A 21,916-nucleotide genomic window follows, 5' to 3' on the forward strand; every position below is an offset into this window, starting at 1 on the left:
ACACTGTGACTCATCTCTGCTAACATTTAAGCAGATGGGCGGTACCCTGCTAAGCTATGGTGACTCGATCGTGTTCTATCATATGACTCTATCCAACAATTAAAGATAAATCCACTAATGTAACCAAATATTCACGTTATATGCTTTGCTATGGGCCTCCTTGATTAATACCAAATATCCTGTCTGCTATGATGCAACTCCTCTCCGACCCAGTATTCTAGATCGTCTGATGACTTAACACTACAATTGTCTATTAAAAGATCAGGCTTCCTTTCACTTGTATTCATCAAGGATAATTTCTGCAGATGACACTTTGGTGCTGAGCTCTCATGAGATTAGGTCAGTACTGACACAGATCATTCAGGCCAATGTGCAGAGGGCGAATGCTATTTAAAGCATCACTGCCATATGTTTTCTATTAAGACAGAGCACTCACGGTCAGTGGGTCTTACCACGCCCCCTCTCCCACTCCTTACTCTCCTGCATGTAGCATTTATGCAAGGTCAGCAAGAATAGCTACACCACCACCCAGCTTGTTCCAGCATACCCAGCTCTTCATTGGAAAAAAAAGAGCCATATGTATCTGGAGGTGCATTTGAGCAAATGAACTCCTCTCTTGATTTTCGATGGCCTCCAGACCCAGCCAGCTCATACAGAAGAGCCCATAAGTGGCTGGCTGTGCTGTGGCAATTTGCCACGTTGGGACAGCACTGGCTCAGGGATTTCTGCACCACACTCGTTACACAACACAGACTTGCCCAGACTTCGATTTTTTTTATATATACATATGTATATATATACATAATTATTACAACAGTGCCTGGAAGTCTTGATGTAGAAGCCAAAGTGAGGTTCTGCCCCAAGATACTTAAAGATAAAGGATAAAATGGGGGATAAAAAATGGAAGCAACAGAGAAACATGGGACATTAAGGCAGCAATGGCTTACTATGATCAATACAATTATGAACAATCACTGTACATCAGCATCCTAGGTCCATTCAAGGTATGTCACTATGTGCATGTGGTTTGGGCTGCCTTTGGGAAGAAGCACCCCAGCTGAGAATGAGTGCTGCTGGCAATGGTCAAGACTCTGAATGTCTCATGGACCACTGGCTATTATTACCATAACATTTTTCACTGGTAAACAGTAAATTCACTGAAGCACGTGGTTCTACAGACCAGCTGCAGACCACTTCCACAGCAGCTATTGAGGGCAGAGTAGCTAACCTGAACATGGTCTCCTATATTTGAAAAATTAGCCAGAGGGCAAAGAGGTGGAGGGGGTGTTTTAACTCGAGAGAAGTGTACTGAGTAGAGGAATTGACTCACCTACAGCTTCTGCTGCTATGTGATTCACTGCCATTACTTTAGTTTATCAATCCAGCTATGGCTTTCCTCATATGTGGTCCATTATTTGAGATGTATTCTCCCTCAGAAAATACCACGGCTCTAATTTCAGTGTGTTCATTTGTCATTCAGAGTAGGAAAGCAAAAACAAAAGCAAAGGAAAGCAAGAACAAAGCTTTAGACAAGTACTTGGAATATCTTGCATAGTTCCAGGGACCGCACCTGACCTGCCATATCCCACGTTTAACAACTATTTAATCACAGAATCATCAGAGAGCCAAGCTTTCCAAGAAATAGGAGCCTTATGTCACCAGTTGTTTTTTTGTGTGTGTTTTTTTTTGGTTTTTTTTTTTTTTTCCAGAAAGCCAAATCATGCTCAAGAGAAAAGAAAACTGGCACCTAAAATTAATGGATCATTGCCAACCTAGTAAAGATCCTTGTTTGTATTTCTCAGACAATTCAGACATCTACATGATGTGGGCAGATTATTATTATCAGGAGCAGACATTTATACTGTGGTGGTGCCCAAAGGTCCCAGCTGGGACCAGGACCCCATTGAGCCTGGCACTGTGCAAACACAGATAAGCGACAATTCTTACACAGCATGTTTACAATCTAGAGACACAAAACAGATGAAAAGTTGAAGACAGAGACAGAACATGGAAGCGAATAAATATGCTAGAGAGTTGGAGACAGTTTAGTGGCGCTCCTCTGGTTGTTTTATTGTTTCTTTGTATGTTTTTTTATTTAACTCGTATAAGCTCAGATATGTTAGGGCTGAGGAAGTTTGTAAGAGGAAGGGAGTAACTAAGATTGAGACACGGGAAGGGCAATACTCCAGAGAGGGAAAACTGCGGCTTATAACTTCGATGACTTTGCAATGCTTCTGTAGAGATTTTTAAACAGTGTATATATGTTTCTACATAGGTGTTACCTTAAGGATTTTCCCAAGGTTGGAGAAGAAGAGATGGCAGCCTGAGAAACTAGCTGATGTTAAATACACTGGCAAAGGGAAAGTGATGCCTGACGCTGTAATGAGAAGCTGGAGGAGTGAGATAAGATAAGGCTAAGCTGTGAAAATGCTTAAAGACAAGAAGCTTCATTCAGAAGTAAAGAGAAAGTCAACTTAAGTGTTTGAGGAGAGCTGGCACAAGTAAGGTAACAAGCTGTACTTTGTCACAGAGGTAGAAGGAATGCAGTAATGGGCAGCCATATGAAATGATACGTACATAGTCAAAAGCCAGAAAAGAGATGTTTCTTCTCAGTTCATGTATTCTTTGATGTCATGTGAGTAGGTGTTCAATGGGAACAAAGTAACTCCATCAGAAATGCATTCTTGCTCAATAGTTCTAATCCAAAGGGACAGAACATCTAACTGATGGGAAAGAGGAAAGCAGTAAAAATAAATAAATAAAGAATGGATGTATGTACAGGAAGATACAAGAAATCTGTGCAAAAATGCCTCCAAAATATGCTAAGAATGCTGTACTTTTCACCTGAGCCTGCAGGAGAGAAGCCCCTCAAATCAGTAGCCCCACTGCTGTAATGTGGCCCAAACTCTGTTTAAGGATTTAGTCAATGATGAAACTTGCCTTTAGAAACTCCAATTGCATTAACACCACCTACATTTCCTGAACACATGCTCAAGGAACCTCTGCAAATTAAGCGTAAGTAGAAGGACCAGCAGGTCCTTGGAAGCCTCAGAGAACCCATTAACATTTGCCTTTTGGCTCTCACAGCTCTTAGAAACTGCTGGTTTCAATCTTCCTTTCCCTCTAAATATTTCACTGGGTCTTATTGCCTGACCCATTACAAGAAAAATAAGAAAAGCTAGAATGGTTTCTTAGACCACAGCCTCCTGTAGTCTATAAGAAGTTTATGTCCCACACAATGTTATGCGCACAGCTGGAACTCACAAATGATACGTGGAGGATAATGACACGGTTAAAGCAAAACAAGGAAAGACAGTGAAAGGCAGGTTTGAGGGATTATAAAGAGCTACCTCATATAAAAACATATTCTTGTAATTAAAAAAAAAAAAAACACGGGATAAAAACAAAAAACCTGCAGCACAAACATGGCAGAACACTTAATCATGAAGGCAAGCCACAATGCCAGACCAATCCCATTGCTATCACGTTCTCCCAGCTCAAGAGGACCAAAACCTTAGTTCTTCAGGAAAATAAACGACTCTGTATCACCACAAATAAAAGTGAATTGGTTTTCATTGAAGAAAAAAGGTGGCAGTAATACTGAAAAGGCAGGTAATGGCAGCTGACCTAAAAACAGGAATAATAGCAGCAATAAAACTTGCACAGACGCTTTCTAATATGTCTGTTCTTTTTAGGGATAAGGCTTAAGGCTCCAGCCTGGAAAATTCATGAAAACTTGAAAATGTAAAGCTCATTGAGAAAAAATATCACCAGATTAAAAGACTGCAAAGAGTCCTATCCCCAGCATCCAGACAAAAGTGAAGTGACAACGGAGCACCAAGCAACTGCTTGCCAGGTTGCTATGCAAAGGTGTCAGAGCCTTCTTTGCTCAACTGAATGCAGCAGCTGGACATTCACAGACACTTCCCAGCAGTGCAAATGGCTTTTACTCAACTTTCATAACTCTGCATGTGAAAAGGATAATACGTCACAAAAAGGATGATGAAAAAATGCCTTTTAATATTACTGGGTTGAGAGAGTACTTGGAGAGCTCTTAGTGGGTACTGCGTACCAGCAGATTCCAACATTGAAAATACAGCACAACAAATCATTAAATTTCTGTTTCTATTCACACTTATTATTCAGAGCAGTGAAATTTAATTGAAATAGTATGATAAAAGTTCCTTGCAAACCCTGCTTTATAATAAAAATGAAAAAAGAACCTTTTTGAAGTGACTATTTTTCCCTTTTTTTTTTAGTTCCTTTTTTTTTAAAAAAAAGCTTCCCAAACAAAGCAGAATTTTGTGTCTGAAAATAAGATGGTGAATTACAGCAGAGTCACGAAAACAAAGAACCAACAGTTTCTCCAGTGCAGGCTTGTTACCATGAGCTAATAATTCCAGACTTTAAGCAAGCTGAGCCTCTTTTTTAATAACTGCATGCCTCTAGGCAAAGTATTTCTACTAAAACTTATTGAGGCATGGAACAGGGCAAGGTGTGTGAGCTAATGTTGGATTGTTCGGTTACTAAACCAACTCCTATAGCAATGAGTCTGCTCTGAACTGACAGATTATTTCTCTGTATACACTTGTATAAACACACTGCTTAAGGTCGAAATCTGTGTAAGCTTTCTTTTCAATTAAAATGTCAAAGATGACAGCACTTGTTTTCACTGTCCTCAACAGAATGATGGATGCTGCAGCAGCAGTTTTATGCCTCTGTGTTCCAGAGATGTTTGCCTGCTTGAGTGTCTAAGAAAGATGCACTTGCTGATCTTCTCATTCATCTTCAGGCAGAAAGGACTACTTGAAAATTTTATGCTCTGCATGGCTTAACATCTTGTGACTTTCTATTCCCCAAAGTCTCCTCATGCGCTCCCATATCCAATGCCATAAAAGTTAGAGAAGAAAGTTTGATGTGTTCAAACAGTTGCTGCTCAAGGGAATAGCCTAAAATCTCAGACTGGTTTCCAACCATGGGTAACTCACTTCAGGCACCTAACTCAAGTTTGTACAGAAACAAATTTGCCCTGGACCACAGGGCAGAAAAAAAAAAGACCTGGCCACCCCAAAACAAACATTCAGCAACCTTATTAAAAACTGGGACAAATCCTGGTATTCAAAAGCCATTTGGGCACGGCCCTAGGTGAAGCAGCTCTTGGTGATGCCACTCGAGCAGGGCTATTGGACCACACGGCCTCCTGAGGTCCCTTCCTGCCTCAAACACTCCATGATTTTGGGAATCTTTACATTTCTTCCTTTCCATATCCATGAAACTGAATAAAACTTTATCCGTCAGCTTCTCACTCATTTTTGTCATCTACAACTGGTACAAAGCCAAAGATAGTATGTTGCTGAGTTTGAAGGTCATGCTGGGATAAAACTGGCTGCATACACTGGCATAACTATACTGTAGGACCTGTAGCACCATTTTGTCCACAATTTTGCCAGAAAAAGGCTTAACTAGTCAAAACAGTCTCTGTGAAAAGTGACAGCATCTGACTTCAGCAGATTCAGTTTTAAAGCTGACAAGACACAGATGTGCTGTACGCAATATGGAAATGTACTTTGCTCAAAGTCACTACTGAGGAAAATCAAGTAGGTATTTTCATATGAGGAGAGATTCAAATTCTACCCTTAACACTGAAAATACTACAAATTTAACATGTATGTAAGAAATTTTTCAGAAGATATTATTTAAGAAAATACAAGCTCAACTTCTTAAATGCCATACCAAACAAGTAAAAGAAAATTAGAAGCTTGGAAAAGTTGATATGCAATGAACAGCAGACCAAAATCCAGTCCTTAATCTCATCCTTTAACAAAAATACCACAGAAATAGCACACACAGTCCCTCATGCTCACTACTTCCCTTCAGCCACAACACATGCTCTTGTACAGTCAAGATCTCACTATAGCCGCAAATAAAGTCAGCACTTGTGTGCTAACTGTCCCATACTTTTTCAGTGTCTCAAATCTCTCATTTCAGGGATGGCAGTGAAGGAGAAAGGAGAGGAGGGGACACAAGGGGGGACTCTCAATTATGTTTTTTGCAAGTCACCTACAGGTGTGAAAATATTGCTCGTAGCTCTGTATCTTCAGTAATCCTCTTCCCACCTCAACCCCAACACTGATTCCTTTCAAACATTCATAAAAGCCAAAATGAACATAAGACACTTCTGGAAGGAGCCTTTGCACATGCTTCATCTTCTTCTAAATATGCTAAAATTCCCACCCTACAGCTGTATTAATGCAGTTGATGAGAAGCCCAGGAGAGAGGTGAATCTTAAGGCAGAAGGAACAAAGTCATTGAAAACAGCTTCAGCCCCAAGCCAACAGTGACTGCTCTCCTCATTTAAGGACACATTGCTCTCTCTGCCTGCATATCAACCAGAGGTGCTAGATTGAGAACATCAGTTGAGTAAACAAGAATCCCAAACTCATCTTCAACATTTTTTCCATAGCTCAGGCAAACTTACCAAAGGTTAGAAATCACCTTAGCTGCTACTTAAAACCCCCCAGAAAAGCATATATTACTCAACAGTGTGCTCCAAAATTCTCGAGGCAAATGACAGAAGGCTACAGGTGCAGATTTTACCCAAGTTCAGCTGCTGACACAACCCTGTAAGGATGGGCCCTGTTTTCCAGCAGTGTGCAAGAGGAAAAAGCAATAGCACATTGCGGCCATTGTCCACACGTGCAGACACAAACCACTGGGGAAATTTCTCTCTCTATGCATGTATGCACACAGAGACAGCAAAAGCAAGCGGGCAGTGAAAAAAGGTTATTTTATTCTTGCAACAAAATGTACATTGTCACAGTGTCTTACAGCCACTATCTGCGCCCACTCTCTCCCTTTTAAAGCACTGGTTTGAGCAAGAACCTGCAGCTAATTTTGAGGTTAGAGTTCATTTGTTTTCACATCAATGCAATTAATTTCCACTGGAAACTGCATCTCAGGCATTCAATCAAAATAGGCCTAAAATAATTCTGAAAAGCTCATCTGTCTTCAATCTATATAATGTTTTAAAAATTGGATGCATGCCCTGAAATAACATTGCACTTCACAAAGCTTAAAGCTCTAAACTTGAGAGTATCAGTTACATTGAAACTGTAGTAAATTAAAACATCCAGTTCTGGTTTGCATTGATTTATAAATATCGACAAAGCTACTATTGCAGTCATTACCACTTTGGGTGCTCAGAGTTGAATTTTCATCAGTTCAGGGTTATTTTCATTCTCATTGTGGCTACAGTAGCCTTTCAAGCTATAGATCAGGTTCCAGATAACATGTAAATCTTAAATCTTAGTTTTAAAAATATGCATACAAAGCAGCCAAAATTCGTAATAAAAAACAGCAATTCTAAATGGTCCATAATGTCAGTCAGATACCGAGCACTTTTTTTTTTTTTTTTTTTTTTTTTGTAATCTCCAGCTTAAGCAGAAAGGATTGTTACTATTCTGAAATGTTTTAAATAAATGTAAGCAAAAATGAGATAAAATATGGAAAGGCAAATGTATAAAACTTCTAGTTTTATTTTGGTTTGCTTTTAAACAGGAATTTGTTGCCTCTCTTGAAAGGTTCTTTGAAATAAGAATCAAAAGTATTACAACATTTTCTTCTTTTCAGCCAGAATATGCAAAACTTCTCTCCGAAACACCTCTGCACAATAGTCTACCTAGTGATCTTCAAAATGTGCTTGTTTATGAACAAGATATCATGGAGGAAATACGAACTATAAATATAGAGAGTTCAAGATATAACACAGTTACCAGGATAATTTGAGAAAACAATAAGAGAAGCTTGAATCCATCAACAGTAGTAAAGCCAATTCTCAATGGTGTAAAACATGTAGCTTTGCCAAAGACAGTGGACTTAAATCAACTGGGAATCTCACTTATACCCAAATGCACATAAACACACAGCATATAACATGTATTATATCTAGTTGTAAAACAAGCTTTGACAGTGATCAATGTTGTATGCTTCAAAAAAAATTCCCCACCTTACACCTGGACATCTGTAGACCACTACCGAGCAACTTCTCCTGACCCCTGGTGGCGATTAGCTTCTGAAGTGAAGCAGGAGGATCACCACAACGTTCGTAGCATTTCTCTTGCAGGCGCTGGCCAAATGCTACCCTTGCTGCTCTTCGTGATACTGTCACTGAAGCAAATATGCTATCCTGCAATCTAGCTTTCCACTACTTTTTGTTTTCATCCTATTTGACTTGTACAGCCCATGCAATAGAGAAAAAGGAGGAGAGATTGGTCCTACTGGGGCAGATATTTCCTTGGACATGATACTCTTGCCATTGAAGCTCATAGGAGCCATGCTGTTGCATTCATTTAAAACCAAATCAGGCCTGCGAAATATATGACATCTATGAAGACACGATCTTAAATTATACCCCGAAGTGCTGACTGACGTGTGTTAATGACACACTACATCGCACCAAGAAAAACAAATGAACAAAGCAAAGCTTATTTTAAAACTTTACATTCCAATTTGTATTGATATTTCTGGTTTGGTGTTTTGTAGCTGCTTTGTTGGTTTGTTTGTTGTTTTTTTTTTCATTTTTGTTATGAGAAAAAATTTGGGTCAAAGAGGAAATGCTTTCCCCAAACCTAACTCTGGTGGAAGACTAACAGAACATATCCTGTACCAATTTAGAGTAAAGGGCTTAAGGATCAAGAATCAGTCATGTAGCAAGCTCAGGGCAACTTCCAAGAGCAAGCTCTGAACTTCAGAGCAAGCAGAACTTCAGGGCAAGCTCTGTCAACTTCCAAGAGTCATAGTATGAACTAACACACTGGCTGGGTTTTTTTTGTTTGTTTTGTTTTAATCTCACGTGTCTTTAATGTGAAAAGTATTCATAGACTCCATGAAGACTGAGTTTGCACTGTTTCATTTTTTCTCCCCACTTTCCCTGCTGAAGACCACTGCTGAAACAGAGCTTTAGCTAACATAAAACTGCTATTCCAGGAAAGAAATGAATCAAGTGAAAAACTGAAAGAAGTGAATTTAAAACTCTGAATGTACATTTCTCTCATTCACTCCAGTTTTCAGCATTGCCAGGTAAGGAGAAACTATCTTTGTACATAACAGTTTGAAGAGACCAAACCCACTAGGCTAGAAGGACTACTCCAGCTGCAGTTGCAGGGCTGAAGTGACCCCAGTTGTCCGGCCAGACAAAGACCAAGTCTGCAGGTCTGACCCTGGCCCTTCCATGAAGGCAAGCGTAATCATAGCTGTGCCTTACACTGCCTGACCAATGTTGTGAAAACCAATCTCAAGAGCTGCTTTTCAGTGGAGTGCCACCACAACCACTGAAATCAACTGCAGCATTTGCCTTAAGAGTTTCCAGATTTAAACTGTGGGAATTGCTACCCTGGAGTTGTCAGTGGAAGGTCTTTGACAATGTAATTCGTTTCTCCTGCTGGCCTGACATGTTGACATTCAAGAAACATTAGTTGTTTGGGTTTTTTTTTAATTTTCTTCTTCCTTTTTTTTTTTTTTTTTTTAAAGTTGTTTGCTTAGAGCTGCTGGAAGGGCAGAAGAAAAGGATTATTCAAGGATTATTTGTTAACTAAGGAAGAGAAAGAGCGAGAAGGAGGAGAACAGGAAGAAGAGTTGCTGTTTAAGTCTCCCATAAAATAAGTGAAGTGTTTGTCACACATGCAGCCTAAAACATGTCTACACAATGCAGGTGAATGTGTGAAAAATGTTAAATTTACTTAAACAAAGTGGCAGCTCCACACAGTTTACAATAGCATAAAATCTATTTGGTTTGGCCCTCAGGAAGCCAGACATTTGATTGATCTGGTTAAAATATCCCAGCAGTCACAGAAATAGGCCTGAACAAAGCCTGTTGCATCACCTGCATTTATTTTTTACTGTTAATAGTTAGCAATGGAGGAAAGATACAGATCTGTGCTCTATACACTTGCCATCTCCAACAATATGATCTCAGCTCAGAGAGCAGCAGGAATTTGCACAGCAGTGAGTGTGGCTCACATCCAAGTGTCGGAAGCCATGGCTTACTCGCTCCACTGTGCATTTTCTATTGTTGCTCTTTCATTTTTTATTTATTTATTTTCAATACTAAAGGCAAATATGACGAGTGCAAAGAATAGCAGCAAAGTTGGATTTTGGATCAGTTTTGTTTTGTATTTGTTTTTGGGTTTTTTTCCGTGGTCTCTCCTTCGTTTAGGAAGCCTGGGTTTAAGCCTGGTGTCAGCCTACCAGATAACAAGTCCTCTGAATAGCTCCACATAAAATCTGATGAGAAATTAAGAGTTTAAAAACAGGCATACTCAGAGGCGTGCCTTTTAGAGCAACTCAGAAATTTGTATTTTATTTCTTTCCCTATAGCAACAAATCAACTATCAGAATCAACAGCATCACACACAATCTGGTCCAGGCTGTGTAGGATATGTAACAAAGGTAACCTGTGGCTTAAAAGAAGAAAATGCAGCAGTATATATGCAAGATACTTTGCATTTCGCAGACACATACTACCAGCTGTTTATTCTTTAGCTCATGGCTGTACATCTATTGGGAACCTCCCCCACACCTCTGTAAACTTTGCACAGCTCCTGGTCTTATTTCCACTGTAGATTTAACTCTAAGCCATGGATAAGCACAGTATTTGGCGTTTAGAGTTAAGTGTCATTTACTATCATTTCTGACATCTCCATACATTATCATGAGCTCCTTTTCCACAGGGGACTTGAAATCTGATTTTAATTTGCAGTAGGGTTATGGTCACAATAAATGTCTATTTCAGATACTCATGAGAAGTCTCTAATACAAATGGAAATCGAAAGTGGCTGCTTTCTTGTATTTTCAAAGCCATGTATGTAAAACATCCAGTACAGATCTGTTCCACACGGAAACCTGTTATTGATCCACCACTGCACCCTGATTCCTGCCCTGGCAGCAGGCACCATCGTGCTGAGCCATCTCAGCAGGTTTTATAGCTTACATAATAAAAGCCCAGGTTATGAAATCATTAGCACCTCAGCTGAGGCCGCCACAGGGATGCCCCTCTGAGTTCGCTGTGAAGTGCTTCTTTGGCAGCTGTGCTCTCAGATAGTGTTTGCATATTGTTGCTTCATATCACCACAGAGAAGGAAGTAAATCAATTTGTTCATGTTTTGAATTTATGTGTAAGGCTAAACATTTCTCTGGTCCACCTCTAGGCTAATTCCTGCCATTTACACATCCATAATTCTTGGTATAAAGACCTATAGAAAGCTCAGACATCTATAATCACAGTTCCAATCCCACACATGTGATGCCAAGGACCTGGTCCATGCCTAGAGAGAGCTTTGTCAAGCACCACACGTTCCACTTCTCCATATCCCAAGAGAAGCCTCTGCGAGCAGTGCTGTAGAGCAATCCATATGCTGCTGAGGGCTGCCCTCCCCTTATCTGCAGTCCTGGCACAGGGTGCAATGCAGCTCCATAAATGCAGGTTTGGGTGAAACTGTCAGCCTGAGCAGTTGAAGCTAAATTTGCCACAGGAGAATCCCCAACAGAGAAAGGAAATCCACTGCTTGTCAGTGAGCAAAATGTCTGGATGCTCCTTATTCCAACCTTGATACTTTTCTTGAGAGGTTCAGAAATATTATGAACCTTGTCCTTGCAAAGTGAGCTCAGCCAAGGACAGTCAGCAACTCTCACTATCCAGTTTGATTTATACTCAGTCAAGGTAGATGACGCACATCCAAGACAAGGGAACTTGTGTGAAGGCATTACCTCCAGGTGTGCAGGGGGAACTTGTTGGAGGAAAGGACATTCTACTCACTTGAGCACTCTAAGGGTTTGGTTCATGGTTATTTGCAAAAGTGAATTCAACCCGTTTTACCAACTGCTCAAGACAGAGCACCCAAGAAAGGATGCGTGCCAATCAGGTTCATGAATATTAAATAAAGCTGGCTTGTGTTGCCATCTTTCTGAATCAATGCACTGCGTCACGTTTTAAGTAATTGAGGCACTGGTGCTTTTTAAAGCAGCATAAGTAAAGAGCCAAACTTGATATGATATAAAAAGAACCACAATAGAAAGGAGAACTTAATGTAGTAATGAAAATCACTTACCCTTAATCATCCTCGAGACAGTGTTTTTACAACACTATATGATTTATGCAAGCAGTAAGCATACCTCCTTTGACTTTTCTAATAACAGGGCATCACAAACATGCTTGTTGGGATTTGAGCTGGTGTTTTTTTTTGTTATTTTAATCACTATCCCAAGTGCATTATTTAAGCCTTTGATACCTTTTCTGTAAAAAGATTTGCTAAGCAATAAATCACATCTATTTGCAAAGGAAACAAACAAACAAACAAAAAAATCCAAAGAACCCAAAACATTACTAGCAAAGTTTGCAGAAATAAGAGGTTTGGTCACAGCTCAGTGCAACCAATGCATACAACTTTTTGAAGTCTCACTGAAGTCCACATTCATTGCTGCTGACAAGCATGCTACTTAGTGCAAGAGACTATATGAAATGTTCACTGCATGATCTATGATTGTGCCCTTACATTAAATAGGAAGGATTGTAAACTACCTGTTCTCTGCTGAGACACCTCTATGCTTCCTCCTTCATGGAAAGACCTCAGCTTTTGGAAAAGCCAGACAATTTCTAAAGTGAGTATGCTCTTGTGACACTGAGCCTAGCCAGACCACAAACTATTTTATTATGTCGTGCAAAAGCCTATGTGCAAAAAATCCTCTTTAATTAAGATAGAGCAACCAGCACTGTGGTTGTAATTACCTTGGATTGCTTTACCCACAGGCATAATGAAATAAAATTAGGCCCTCTATATTTTTTGTTTTTAAACTAAGTAAACCCAAATTAATTTATTCAACTCAAACCAGACAGGTTTCTCTTTAAAAGGAAGGCATATATGGTTGGAGGGGCCAGTGCAGGAGGCAGAGTGACATGCAATGATGACTGTGAACTGCAAACTGCTGGCAAAACATTTGGCTTGCCGTTGGTCCGTGGCCAGTATTTTCCTTTGTTAATGAATCCCACATCTTTTCTAAGTTAAGCATTTTTTCTTCTCCCCCCTCATTTTATTTGAAACATATTTTAAATATTTTTGTTTTTATGACGTTGTGGAACATGATACATCCCCCTCCTAACCCCGAATATGGGAAAATCAATTAAAATTTTGACATTAAGAGCTATGATATAAACATATGGTTCAACTATTCAGACTTCTTTTTTAAGCAACGTATCAAGGATCAGTGCAAGGAGAAATAACCAAATGAGAACCCCACATTACTGGGTAAAAATGATAGCAATCAGAATGTATCACAGCCAGAACTGTGCTATTCACAAAGCACAAAAACCATCACAAATTATACAGGTTTTGATAGATTTCTCTAGACTTACTCAAGGCTGCATATTTTTCAGCTATGTTCTTTTCTGAGGGAAATGACCATTAAAAAACAATAATCCATCCAGAACGCTGTGTTTAATATTTAATACACTTAGTCTCTCTCACCCAAAGGACCTTCATTTTATGACTTTGAGAATGCGACCTTAAAATGGAGTTTTCCAGACTTTCTCATTAACTTCTGGCTCTTCTCTGAAGAAAAATGGTGGAAAAAACTGTGAAATTTCCCATCAGAACAGAAACATGATTTTGAAACGTGGCGAACATTTTGGGCATCCACTGATACACGCTCTACTGAGCGCCAGTCCTCCAGACTATGTGACAGTAAAACCAATTCAGCTCCCTTTGGTGTTTCAAGTTATCAAGACCCCGGATAGAAAAAATCATAAGCCACCTAAACTCCAAGGAATACGGTCACCAAACAGATTATTTTTAACCTGTCACTGACAGGAAAATAAGTTTTTTCAATCACCCTCTGTGGACATCTAATCTCCAATCCTGTGAGCATTTAGCTACATGAATGTACGTGGCCCCTTTTAATATTCTTGAGTCTTACAAACTTGAGTCTCACATCTCTGGTCATCATAACTCATCCTAGCAACAGAAGAGATGACAAAGTACAGCACAGTGCACTGCTGGCCATACAGCCCACACTGTGAGGACAAGGGTTCGATGGAAAAAATCAAGTTGCGAAAGTGTGTTCTGCACTAAGCCCCTTACTTTTGCCAACATGAATGGTGCTATGCTAGTGTTAGAAATAACAAAAAACTTTCCTAGAGGCTCCTGGTATCAACCTAAAGTTATATTAGGACAGAGGATTCAGTAATCTACAGAGTTAAGTGCAAATTAAACATGCTTCCTTTATATCACAGTGAATTCACTTGCGTTGTAACAGACACGATTTACACAGAAAATTACAGCCGAGCTCAAAAGCCACAGCTGAACTTTTCTTTTTCCTGGTCAAATACAAGATTTGCCAAACACAGCATTTTCAGATAAACCAAAAATATTAAATTCACTAAAAGAATACTATTTAGTAAATCTTATAGATAGATAACTGATATTTGGAAAAGCAAGCTTCTTAAATGTTCTATTTTGAACTGATGCATTAATTTGGACATTTACCTAATTTTAAAGAGTTCATTTTTAAAAATCCTATGTTTTTCTTTTTTTCTTTTTTTCTTTTTTTTTTTTTTTTTACAAAAAATAGTTGCAAAATTAAGTAACATTGAGTTAACTTACACTATTATTTTTAATTTCAGTCTCTAAGTCAACTACTTTGTTCTCCACGGAGAACGAGATACAGCTCACCTGCCACAGACACACCAGTGACACAAAAGAACCCTTAAATCTGTCAGCTTTCTTTCATTTCCTCTTCTGTTAAAAACAAGCTGATATTCCAAATGAATTTTTTTTTCTGTCTCTTCTTTGTGATTTTTCTAAATGGTTTTATCAGCTTGTTATAAACCTGAACATCAATACCGATGCATTAATAAAAATGTAACCTGGGTGCTTTCAAAACTATCTTATTGGACGACTGATTAGCTCCCTTAATAAATCAACTGGGTGGGAATGACATTTTTAATGAAAAAGGAAAATAGTGTATTCTGCAGGAAAGTATGGGACTTTCTGTTTTGTTTTCCGCAGGATTAGCTCCTCCAGCCAGGACATTTTTGCCACTCTCCTGACAGCGGTACAAAACCGTCTTTGACATTTACCGAACCGTCAGACACAGCCCTTTAAAAGAGCAAATCTTGCCCTCATTACAACAAAAGAGGATGCAAACAAGGCGGAAGGATGGCAGTAAACAAGGTGACAGAGGCGTACTGAGAGCCAGGCCGTGTGCTGTAGGTTGTGCTTTCTGTAATGTCATTACGATGAACAATAGTGTTCTCCGAGCCTTTTAACTCAAGGTGACTACGAGGTTGAGGCAGAGTGTCAGTGGACACTCATGTCCAGTGACTGTTTCACAGTCTTTACATTATGTTCCCCAATAAATAATTAATTGTGCAACAGTAAAATAACGGAGCATTCAGAGGGGCAAGGCATAATTTTGTCTGTGGTATTAGTGACAGCATATTGGATGGTCATTAGTTAATGGACAGATATGAGGTATATAGGGAGTTCACTGCAAAAAGGCATTAATGTGCCATTACCTTTAAAGTGGGAACAGCTTTTGCTAGCTAAGCTCCTGTAAAACATACCTTTGAGCTTACAGCAATATTAGCAAATGGATCCCCTACACAGTGATGGGATGGACAAAGCTCAGAAGGCTGAAAAATTACCCTATCTCCTCATTTTGCAAAATATGCTGAAAAATACTATGAAGGCCTGTTCTGCTTGTTACAGTTTAGATGATCTATTTTTGTAAAAAGGAAAAAAAAAGAAAGGTACTTTAAGCAGCTTATTGGTTTGTAAATACCTAAGATATGGATTTTCTCAAACCTTTTAGAATTTTTTACAATTCTTGACTATGAGCAGAAAATACAGATACTTATTCAAACAGCTGTTTGTAAAGCAAAAATATATTTTGCTTCATTTTGGTTCCCATTTCAGCTAAAAAAGGTTGGTGTCAGGATTCCTGTCTCATCTTCACTGGTTTATCAGCTGCCTCCTGTAACCTATGTGAATGGCCTTTACAGAATGATGGGAAACCTAGGAAATGAAGAATTGCGAAGTGCAGCTCATCCTGTCCTCAATAACAGCAATTCAAAGTCCACAGTTAAAACTCTTCTACTGGCTGCATAGGATCTGAATTTTTGGAGCAGGTTTCTTGGAGCCTTATTTGAGCAAATTTTGAATACCTCCAGCCATGGGGATTACACATCCCTGCTGCCTGTTGCAGGGCCTCCCCACCTCCTCGTGCAGGAATCTTTCCTATCTTTGGTCCCATGGGAACGTCTCTTGCTGAAACTTGTGACTGTTATCTTTTGTCTTCATGCCACAAAGTTGGGGAGACCCTGTCCTTTGAGTAACTATCCTGTAAGCAGGTGAAGGTTGCAATTAGATCCCTCTTTTGATGTCTCTGTGCAAAGCAAACTGAGGTCCCTACTCTCTGCTTCTTCTGTTGCGCCTTCCCTTCGGCCTAGGGAATACATTAGCAATTGCATCTGCTCTCCATGCAGCTCTCCAGACTACCCCTGCAGCAGTGTCTCAAGCCATTGCTCACTCAGGAACACGTCTGGGGGCACCACCTGCTCAGAGCCATTCAACAGACAAAGCAGACTTCATCCTACACTGACCAAGAGTTTATCTGACTGCAAAATGTTTTTCTTCTCCCTACAGTCTTTCTGAGTCCTCTGGGGCTTTTGTAGGCCAACCCAAATATCTGACCCTGAGCCAATCAGTTAATTATTATATCTTATGTTTGTCCTATTTTACAATTACTGTGCACGGGAGACACATGCCAATGCAGATGTGCTGCTGCAATCTACCAGCCAGAGCTCAGGGCTGTATAGGGAAGCAGCAGGCTCACATCCTTCCTCCAGACAGCTTGATCAGATCTGCACTCAAAAACATCCCCCTCCTGGAGCATTGCTACCTTAAATCAAGTCTCCCTGAGATAAAGAGCTGTTTTTTAAGGAAAGAAAAGGAGACATCAGATAGCGCTGATGCTGGCTGCACTATCAGTCAGGAGTTTGTCTCAGGCACTAGGTGAACAATCTGAGGCCGACATTTAAAAATCCAGAATGTATACCACGTGTATAGACAGCCAGAATATTACTGTCTGCTTCACCATTTGCTATTCTCCACACCTCCCAGGCATTTTCCAACAGAAATATAGTAATAATCAGAAGCAACAGAAATATTTAGAATAGACCTTGGAAATCAAGCCGAAAATAAAATGTACAAAGCTCAATCATTTTCCAGTGCACAGTGGAAAATAAAAAATACAGTCAGAAACTGTATTTTTAAGACCTTTTTTAAGCAAAACAAACACACACACAAAAAGGTATTTCTCAGCAGTAACAATTCCAGATTTGCAAAGGGAAAGTATTTTCCCTTGAAACAATTCTTAATTTCTTTTTAAACAGTTGTTAATTATCAAAAGACCGCATTTTAGGAATACTGAACCAAAACTGAAACATTTCAGTCAAGCACATTCCACTTTTCTAAACAGATCTCTATTAATTCATCTTTTTCAACTCATTTTTTTCTGTAATATTATTTTCTCCTTGTAACTTCATAACCAGCACTAGTAGGATTCTGTACATTCCCATAAGTGTTGTAACACTTTCACAGGGAACTACAAAGTCTTGTCAAAGTAATTTAAATGAGAAAATGATAGTAATCACTAAAGGGAAGTCACTTCATAATCTGTTTGTTCACTCAATACATTACAATAACTGCCAATTCGCAGTAGATGTTAACAGGTTTTCCCCTGAACTGAGAAAGTTCCATGCGACACAGAATTAGCAAGTGAAACCCAAACAGAACACTCATACAGAGCAATGTCCCTCTTTAGCTGTTGTCTGATTTTTTGCCCATACTTTGATTTCTCATTTCACATAAACTTGAAATGGGACAAAGTTTTGGCAGGTTTCAATTTCAAAAAGAAAGAAACTGCCATTCATACTTGCATTTACATACACATCACTGCCTTAAGTCATGAAACTTGGAATCTTGTTCATGTGATAAATCTTCTGGTAGGATAGTTTAGGAATTACAGAAGTTCATTTTGCTTTGCATCCTCAAACACATGTGTGTGTCCATATATGCACATACATAAATCCACACAGAGGGATTTCTGTGCTAAACTGCACTTTGTGCAACACATGGCTGTCTCATACAAATGGCCACAGAAGATATCAGTCATCAGAGGATTCCAATGGCAAGAAATCTGTCTCTTCAATCAGTCTCTATACTGAACCTTATCTTAGTCTCTATTTTGATTTTTCAGTCAATCTTCTAAATGAACTTAAAAATATACTCACTTATTCACAGTATGTCAGAAAGCTAAACAGTATCTAGAAAAATGAGAACTCCTGCATTAATAGTACAGCAGAAATACAGACCGCATCCTTAACTGAAATAAAGAAAAATTCACGCAGATCTGGAAACTGAATGACAACAAAGAAAAAAAGTACTGGAATTTTTTTGATGATGAGTGCACTCAAGCTGAGGTCAAGAGAGGATCTGGTCCAGTAAGTTTTTTCTGTTCTGGTTTTTAAGACTCACTTTGGAAAAAAATACCTCATGTTAAAACTGACATATAAAATTACTGTCGCTGATGGGCTTTTCCAGCATGGTAAAACCTTCTAGTAGCTTTATTTTTGACAGACCTTGTGATAATTAGTTGACATTTAGAGAAAATGTAATGAACTTTTATTATTATTACTTAGGTGCCGTTAGTGGGTACAGATTTATTGATCTGTAGAAAGCAGTGTCCATCTGAACCAAATTGTCCCCTATTCTTCACGGTCACGTAGCAGCACAAGAGCTGTACATACCTGTAATAAAACCCTCCACTTCTTTGTTTGTGTGAGTGCATCTTGTATTCATGCTAATAAAGAACTTCAATATGTCTGACCTAATATTTGAGTAATGACTGCAGTGTGCAAACTACTCTGTGATGCCTTTGAATGAAAGACACTATGCTGGAATAAAGACCACCACACACATGCAGCTTATGCTGATCTGAGAGACTACAGTTCTCACACTTGACTTGGAAGTTATCTTAACTGATGACTGGTTTTATTATAATGTGCAGAAATCTTTCAGTAAATTGGAATTGAGAAGTTTTCAGTACAGTTATTCATTTTAACATAGAAACCTACAAGGAAATATCAAGACATAAAATAAAGAATGGAAGCAGTCATGGAATAAACAACGTTCTGTTAAGTAAGTGATACTTTTCTGGCTGTGCCAGAATCCAAAAGCCCTATAAAGCAAAATTTGTGTCACTGGAGCTGAAAAATCATTCATGGTATTGGACAATCAAGGCCTTAAAAATGTGTTTGAAGGAAGTGGAGTGAATAGACAGCAAGCTCCACAACACAGAAATTCCATGCCACATTTGAAAACAAATTCAAGCACCCACGTGAGGAGGAAATCACCTCATAATGGGAATCCCAGATTCATCAATCCCTGGAGTTACTGTGACAGAAGAAGTAGTTTTTCAGGAGAGCGCATCCTAAAACTAGAGATTTTGAAAAGTACGTGGGTGCTCAAAGGAGTGATACAGACTTTCTCCAGAGCCTGTCAAAGCAGCACTCCCATCCACTGCAATAAGCTTTGGATCAGGTTCAAAATCTGAACATAGTCCTCCCTCACTAGAATTGGCTGGTCACAACGGAAACTGTTTGGGCAAAGTACCCCACCCATAAACAGAGCACTTGGGGAGAATATAGTAGTAAGCAATGAAGTTTGTCTCTTTGCCAAGAGTAGGGGTTGTGTCTCCTGCTTATTCACCCTCTGAGAGAATAAAATGAAGGCTATAGTAAGGTAATATTTCTGAGGCAATCAGAAAAGAAATGCTACATGAGTAAGAACCAAGAGGATAAGGGTTCTTTCAATTTTGATGTGAAGGTGGAAGAATTGAGTAAGCGATGGGGTAAGAGTCATTACCAGATGGATGCAGTGTTTCCATCACTCCTCTCCTTGGGATTGTATAAATAGGCAGAGAAATAGAAAGGAAACACAAACGTGAGTATGGAAACAGAGTTCCACTAAGGAAATTGCCACATCAACTAGGTGGAAGACAAAGATATGCAAGTCCATTTGCAGGAGAAAGAGAGTGTAAACACAGTTAAGTGGATATTAATGAACTCTAAGCAAGGATGGCAAGCCTGTTCTGAGCTTACAAATCACATCCGCATTAATACCAAATGAGTTCATTAAGATTAACATTATTATGATGAGTATCAAAGGGATTAAAAGAGATTATGGCGAATAAGAGAGTCAGAGAGTCAGATAGGAATGAGATGTAATTACCTTCATATCTGGCTTATCTATAGCTGCAGAGAAAGACCCAACATTCAGTTCAAATTGAAGGAATGTAACTTGTATTTTAATCTGAAGTGTAATTTTCAGCAAAGCTGATCTCAACAGTTTGGGCTGAACGTGGCCCAGGCATGTGCAGGACGAGCAAAAGATGGGTGGGGAAGGAGAACAGAGCGAGACAGGGAAGGGCAGCCAAGCCCCCTCCTGCCCCAGCATCCTCACTGAAGTGCAAAGCAACTTAGTCCTTGTGCCCCTGTGTGCAAAATGTGACACGAGGCCACCACTGCTAGAGCCACCTGTTCCCCAGAAGTGTCCTGCTTTGACCCAAGCATTCATCCCAGCATCATGCCCAGCCACGTGAAGGTCCAGGCACATATTTTTAGAGCAGGACTTAATGAAGCTCCCTTTGGAGGGGGAAAACTCGGAAGAAGGCTTACTGTGGAGCACACCTAACTCAACTCAGAGCAAGGCAGCATGTTAAACATACAGATCTCATATCTTGACTTCGCTGGGGAAGGCAGTCCACCTTGCTTACAATTCCTGTTCAACACGTATTATACATGGAGAAAACACTCTACAATATCTCTGATGATCACACATGCTTTCTTCAGTATCCTGTGTTTGAAAATTTCATTGGGCTTCACAAATACAAGCAGTCTTCCTCAACAATTTAAAGGAAGTAGTCTTATTGCAGAGTTAAGAAAACTGAAGAGCACAGGGATGGAGTGAATCACGCTCAATGAACTGAAAATATATCTTCCTACTTGTACCTCATGCTTCTGTACAGCAACTACAGAGTCAATTCCTTTGTGCATGCAGAGACCAGCTAAGGAGCACCAAATTACTGCTTAAGATCACACAGCGTATAGAGAGGATAGTCTGCCAACGCACACATAAAACAACAAAGGCGGAAATGTTCCTTGGGATCGTGGTGGGGAAAATGTATTGGGACTCTTCCAGCCAGGCCCTGCTTTGAGCAAATTGCCTTTCTTCAGAGGCCGACCACGCGCGGTCAGCCTCCAGTGCAAACACTGCTTACGAGCTTTGGTGTGTTTGGCCTCTGGTTTGTTTGACAGGTTACATGTGCTTCTGAATATATCTTCTGATGCTCGTTTACAGAGCGCTGCTAACATTTCTCTTGGCTGCTATTTAAAAAATCAGGTCTCTAAAGATATCATCCTTCAATAAGAAAATCCTCCTGCCAGAAGGCCCAGCTTCAAACGCGGAGAGGCCGACAGCCAGAGCCGCCAACCTCTGGTCGCAGAGCTGTGAGCCCACAGCCATACCTGCATGTGGCTCTACACAGTGCAAGACAGGCAGTGGAGGAATTCAGAAGGGGCAGCAGCTATAAATTTTTGGCCAAAACAAATGTGCAGTTCAAAAGCACTTGTCAGAGCTGTCTGGCTCTCTTCAGAACAGTTATACCTCATTAATTATACACTTTATTGCTTCAATAGGCACAGGAGATTTTTATACATACACGTGTACATATGCATATGGAATTTACAACAGCAATTTTTTGAAAGAAGCATTTAAAACTATTCCCTCTGTGGTAGTGCATTGAA

The 21,916-nt window shown here is 39.6% G+C and overlaps 1 protein-coding gene across 3 annotated transcripts in view; it reads right to left on the minus strand.

Moving 5' to 3' along the window:
• The window catches only part of CREB5 (cAMP responsive element binding protein 5), a 245,531-nt gene that overhangs the window by 74,047 nt on the left and 149,568 nt on the right, over positions 1 to 21,916 (minus strand). The gene's annotated exons all lie outside the window — the stretch shown is intronic.

The sequence above is a fragment of the Lagopus leucura genome, unplaced genomic scaffold (assembly GCF_019238085.1).
Source record: "Lagopus leucura isolate 7727_CA_CO unplaced genomic scaffold, USGS_WTPT01 Super-Scaffold_100157, whole genome shotgun sequence".
In the NCBI taxonomy this organism is placed as follows: Eukaryota; Metazoa; Chordata; class Aves; order Galliformes; family Phasianidae; genus Lagopus; species Lagopus leucura.